Source organism: Teleopsis dalmanni, chromosome 2 (genome assembly GCF_002237135.1).
Source record: "Teleopsis dalmanni isolate 2A chromosome 2, ASM223713v2, whole genome shotgun sequence".
In the NCBI taxonomy this organism is placed as follows: Eukaryota; Metazoa; Arthropoda; class Insecta; order Diptera; family Diopsidae; genus Teleopsis; species Teleopsis dalmanni.
The window spans coordinates 130,702,724-130,709,014 of NC_051847.1; the positions used below are offsets into that span (position 1 = coordinate 130,702,724).

At 30.8% G+C, this 6,291-nt stretch overlaps 1 protein-coding gene across 1 annotated transcript in view; it reads left to right on the plus strand.

The window, feature by feature from the left end:
* LOC119678103 overlaps window positions 1-6,199 on the plus strand; it is a 10,887-nt gene extending 4,688 nt beyond the window's left edge. Inside the window, exon 3 of the mRNA XM_038089766.1 lies at window positions 5,543-6,199. The gene's annotated coding sequence lies outside the window, so the exon portion shown is untranslated. The remainder of the gene's footprint in view (window positions 1-5,542) is intronic.
* The last annotated feature ends 92 nt before the right edge of the window (window positions 6,200-6,291 follow it).

A 6,291-nucleotide genomic window follows, 5' to 3' on the forward strand; every position in this document is an offset into this window, starting at 1 on the left:
TATATTGTATATTATTGTTTATTTATTAGGTGTACCGGTATAAAATGAGCGTTTTTTGGTGAAAATAAAACACTAATTATTAATAGGAAAGTAAAAAACATTTTATTCAAAGTATTGGTCATTGCTTTCTACACATTTTGACCACCTTTCTGGCAATTTGTGGATACCACGCCAAAAAAATTGTTCGTCTTTCAAAGCAAACCAACCAGACACCCAATTTTCGACCTCCTCGTAGGAATCAAAGTGCTGCTCAGCCAATGCGTGTCCCATCGATGAAAACAAAAGGTAGTCGGAAGGAGCCAAGTCTGGTGAATACGGCGGGTGGGGTAGCAGCTCCCAGCCAAGTGTTTTGATTGCATCCTGAATCCGTTTTGCTTTGTGTGCAGGTGCATTATTATGGAGCAGAATTACCTTGCCGTGTCTTCTGGCCCATTCTGGTCGTTTCTCGATCAATGCATGGTTCAAATTTATCATTTGTTGTTCATGGCGACTAGAATTGACGGTTTCACCAGGTTTTAGGAGCTAGTGGTACACCACAACTTTCTGATCCCACCAAACACACAGCATTGTCTTCTTGCCGAATCGATCTGGGCTTGCAATCGATGTTGATGGTTGTCCCGGGTTAACCCATGATTTTTTCCGTTTAGGATTCTTAAAATAAATCCATTTTTCATCGCCAGTAACAATCCGATGCAAAACCGATTTTCTTTCGTGTCTTTGAAACAAAATTTCACAAGTGTTTTTTCGGTTTTCCATCTGTCTTTCATTTAATTCATGTGGCACCCATTTTCCCCACTTTTGGATCTTTCCCATAGCTTTTAAACGGTCAGAAATTGTTTGTTGTGCAACATTTAACATTTCTGCCATTTGCTTTTGACCCAAAGTGTCATCTCCATCCAATATCGTTTGCAATTCGGCGTCTTCAAACTTTTTTGGCGGTCTTCCACGTTCTTCATTTCTCACATCAAAATCATTATTTCTGAACCGTTAAAACCATCTTTTGCATGTTGCTTCTGATAGAGCATGATCACCATATGACTCGACAAGCATTCGATGCGACTCTGCACCACTTTTCTTCAAATGAAAACAAAAAATTAATGCTTTCCGCAAATCATCAATTTCTGGTACAAAATTCGACATTTTTAACATGATGAAAAAATATGATGTTGTCTGTTCAATGACTTGATGTATACTAAATATATTTCTCACATGTCATAGCAAACAAACAAAAAAAAATGGCTCTTTCACAACAAATGTTCCCTGTCGGAACATTTGTATCTTTACGCTCACTTCATACTGGTACACCTAATATGTTTTGTAATGTTATTTGGTGTAATATTATCTGGTGCAATTATAACCGACATATTTTGAGAATGAAGGAATCATTAGGCTATCCATAATTATAGGAAATGGTGAGTAAAATACAACAAGTTATCGAAATGACAAACGAAAAAATTAAACCAATTTTTAAAGCAATCCAAAATTTTATGGTTTTTGGTTTCTTTTTAAGGCTTATTGATATTATTTAATCCAGAGTCTATACTTATAAACCAGTATAAATGCTTTTAATTCCGCAATAATCTCATCCACTGGCCATGTATTTCTATAATTTTTCGTCAAAAAATTGATATAAAACGCTCACTCTGTTCCGTTCATTTTTTTAGACTGTATTAGATTATATTAGGAATTCTTCTGATGATGGCAAAAGCGAATTTGCCGAAAAAAAAACAAAACCGAATTTCAAATATTTTCGATATAACCACTCAAAAAATTTAAAACAAAACTATATTAGCCTAATTTAATACTGCCATCCATCTATACGCCGAACCTTGCAAATTCTTTACGAGGTATTCGGTCGTAAATATCTCCAAGAAATCCATCAGAAACACATTTATTCTTCTTTAATGGTGGCTTTGTAACCGTTAAGGTTTAACAATTCTTTATTAATCTGTAATTAACCAATAAAGATAGTTTCAATAATCACCTTTAACCTCACCTGAGGTTAATTACGAAATCATTATTATTATTGTATCGTTTTTTTCAGAAGAAATAAAAATCCTTTTTATTAGATTCTTTTATCTATTAATATAATTATTTCCCATTTAATTATTTATAATTTTATAATTTTTAAAACTTTAATTATAAAAACATTTTTACAATGCACTCCTTATTGCTTTTATTTGTTAACACTTAACTCAACTATTTTTGCTAATCATATCCAATAAGCAATCTTTCTCCGTGATAAATAAAATATCATGGGTCAATCTACTTAATGACAACGTTGATCTTTAAATAAACTTTATGGTCTCAGATTTATGCTGTCACAAATCACTTGGTTTAATGCAAAATGAAATAATTATGTCAATCAATTTGGCACAAATAATTACAAAAAGTGATGACTATCGACTTCATGACTCGGTGCTCAAGCACTTCAGATGGGCAGATTGCATTCAATGGTTCAACAATATGTGGTGCAACAGCAGAAGTTATCTGCCATAATGACATGATTGCTATCTCTGAATAATCAACTACGTGAAGTAGAATATTTGCCTTCTCAATGGAATTACTTGGCTTGATAGCCGATAAAATACTTGATATGATCATAATTTTCAGTAATTCATTTGGCAACTGTGCAAGCATGCAGAAGCGATCTACTTGGATTTGTTGGAGATCAATTTTAAAGACATAAAATAATATTGCATAAAATAAGTTATCGAGATATTTAATATTTTTTAATTTTCCACAAAGTTGTCAATTGCTTAATTAGTAATAAAAATATTCGTTGTCGGAAAATAAGAGTTGTAAAGGAAAAAAAATTTAATAGGTAAAAAATCAATTAAAAGCAGAAACTGTACTCTCACTAAGCTTTTATAGTGTGTTTATCTGCATTAAGTGAATTTACTTCCTTCTATTAGATTTAGATTTAGAGTTGCAGTAACTAAAATAAGCCCCAAGATGCAAGATTATTAGTATTTTTAATTTTTATTTGATATGACATATGACATATATCATATTTAATTTCTTGTGAAATATTACGGAGAAATATAAATTTAGTTGTTGGTTGTTTAGTTCTTTTTGATTGGAATCTGCAGGATTTCGATGTTAGATGTTACTGTAGTGTCACACAACTATGAGATACTGTTAAATAGGTTTTAGAAAAGTTGGATGCAGCAACAATTTGTTGTTAATTGTAATTGATAAGTTTCGATTTGTGAGTAATTGCAGATTTTTGGGTTTATAATCTTGTTTTGAGAATATTATATGTATATATATGTTTTCCATCCAATTTATTATTAACAATTATTAATAATTGGTTGGATATTTTGTTTTTTTATTTTGTTATATGCTGAATATTTTAATTTAGCCATTGATGGGAAAATTTTTCGAATGGAAGTGAATGTTAATTTATATGACTTTGCTTTATTGGATTTGATTTGCAATAAATAAATAACTTAATAGTAAATAACTTATTAACAATAATGACTACCTCAGCGAATGATAGATCGTATGTGTACAGTAAATATATAATATGGCCTGTAATAATGCCCATTCTAATATTCCAACTAAGATTTCACAAAGTTTTGATTATTAATTACTTTATGTGACAAAAAAGTAGAAGTTAAAGTAGGATGGGTAACATAATATATTATGTCAAACCCTATGAAATGATGCTGACATATCAAGAAACGTAACACGCCAACTATTTTTTTTGTATGAATGCAGAGTGGATATATTCAACAAGTTAATGTACCTTTGAATTCGTACTGTTTTTTTTTTCAAATCTCGATGAATTGTCAATTAATTTTCTTTTTCCTTTTTTTGGAAGCAATTTAGGATAGAGTCCTAAAACAATTTACGAAAACTGACAGGTTTACCAACACCGCGTTATCGAATCTCAGAATGGTTACAGGGTTCTCGGCGCGGTATGCATATTTGAGGTCAATTATTGCTTAGTCTGATGAAGTGATAAACAATAATGCAGTCAAGGCGTAAAGAGAGGTTTAATAGAAACCTTACAGTTAAAAGAGAGTAAAAGTGCTCAAGTGCACTGACTCAACTAGCTTCAACATAATAATAAAGCAATTTGTATTGAACTGTACTTACAAGGCACTGTAGACTCATAAAGAATATAGTTGTAGTAGAAACTGATTCCTGTCGAATTTGTCATGAGGAGAAGAAATGTAGAAGAAATTAAATTGGTAAAATTGAGCCCGCAGCAATTACGAGATTTATAAATAGTTTAGAATATTTTGAGTTTGGCATTTAGACGCATGATAGATCTTTTAATTAAGTAGAAATAATACTTGCACCTGGAATTAATAATGCATTAATCAGGTAGGTTAGTAATATTATTTCTTCCCATGGGAGTTGTTTTAATTATAATACTAGCAATAAGATCACTGTTGATCCATTTTACTAGTCACTACTGTAACATCTGTTTTAAAGAATTTGATTAGAGTTAAGTCGTTCTGATTGTTATTTATTGTGCAATGTAGCACCCATTTCGAAATTAATTCTAGTTCTAGTATCATATGAGAGTTGTGAAATTGGGTCCATCGCTTTAGCTTACTTTTTGCTTTCTAAAGAGAGTAGACCATAATTTTGTTTTGATATTAGTTGAGAGTTCAGCTATGCTCAGTAGCTATTGTGATATTAAATTATTGTATTACGTGATTGTATTACTTTTACAACCCAAAGTGGAAGTAAATTGTAAGGTTTTTTTGTGAATGCTAAGTTAAATAAACACAACATACAGTATTTCTATGAATAAATGAAAAACAAGTACTGTTTGGGTTATTCACGAACTCGAGTAAATGAGTGCAGTAATCAAGTACCATGGTAATGTTGTAAACATCAAAATTCATGTACTCAAAATGTATTTGCTATTGCAGCAATTACTCTGCTACTCGGTTGTCGAGTTTGTTACGCAAGATTGTGAATACCCTTTAATATTTAATGTTTATTTTTAAGTTATTTTTAAAGTATTTTATTACGATTTAAAATAAAAAGTAAATATTATTAAATAAATATTAAATTTAATAAATAATTTTAGTATGATTATAGTTTCTCAAGCAGTGCAATTTGAGTTTGAATTTTGGTAAAATCGGCTATTCTGATCCATTTGTTTTTTCACGCTATACTATACGTAGTTGTTGCTTGATTTTTGTTATATATCGGGCTATAAAGTTCCACTTTTCGGCTGTAAAGGTGTTTGATTCGGTACCTGCAGGTATAAAACACAGTAAAGGACGTCCGCATCTTCGGTGGAATGAGCAGGTGACCAATGATTAAGGGGCGCTCGGTATTATCAACTTGCGACAGCAAGGTTATTCGAAGTAGCCCAGGACTACTTACGTCTGTAATGGTTGTAATGTAAAGTTGTAAATTACGGAAACAACATTTACAGCAAGATGGGCGCTCAGAATAGCGGATTTTATAAATTGTATGGTCAAATTGCAGCGATTATAAAACTGTAATCGTGCAATATTTTTTAATACATTATTTTGTCGAAAATTATAGTATTTATTTTTTCTCTTTGTAGACTTTCTGAATGATTCAATCATTGTTGGCAACATTTATAAACTGATCTATAATGGAATCGTAATTTGAATAACTACAAATATCTCTATCGAATGAAGGAATTAACAGCACAAAATTAAACAACACCATTATAATATAAAGATAGTATTTATATTCATAATATGCATTACAAAAGAATACAATGGATTCACTACATGAAATCTGATCTAGTTCCGGGTTCAACTTTAATATCTACTGCAATCAAATATTGATGCGCAGTACAGTACTTGGTTTTTGTAGTACTCACATCGTTTACACTTGAATAGGTAGATCCGATGGATAGAGAATGGTTTCCATTAAACCACGAAAATGGAATTTGTAGTTTCCATTAAATTGAACAACTCATAATTAGTCAGATATATTGTTAAACGTGAGTACACGGACAATTGTTATATTTGTGTGATTGTACATCGAATTTAAAAATTTATCACATGGATGTTTTTGTCTAATAAATCATTGAAGAGTCATGGAAAGTGCGCATCGGTTAGAATATTACATTTCAATATATAACACGATATATTACTTAATATAATTTAATTCTCTTCAAATATGCAAAATGTATACCTTTAATTTCTTTTATATTGTGTGCTAATAAATTGATAATCCAAATATTTGGTAAACCATTTAAATAATTTTTCTTTGTAATTAAAATTTTAAATAAAAAGTAGAATATTTTGACATCATATACCGAAAAGATGGACTTTGTTGCAA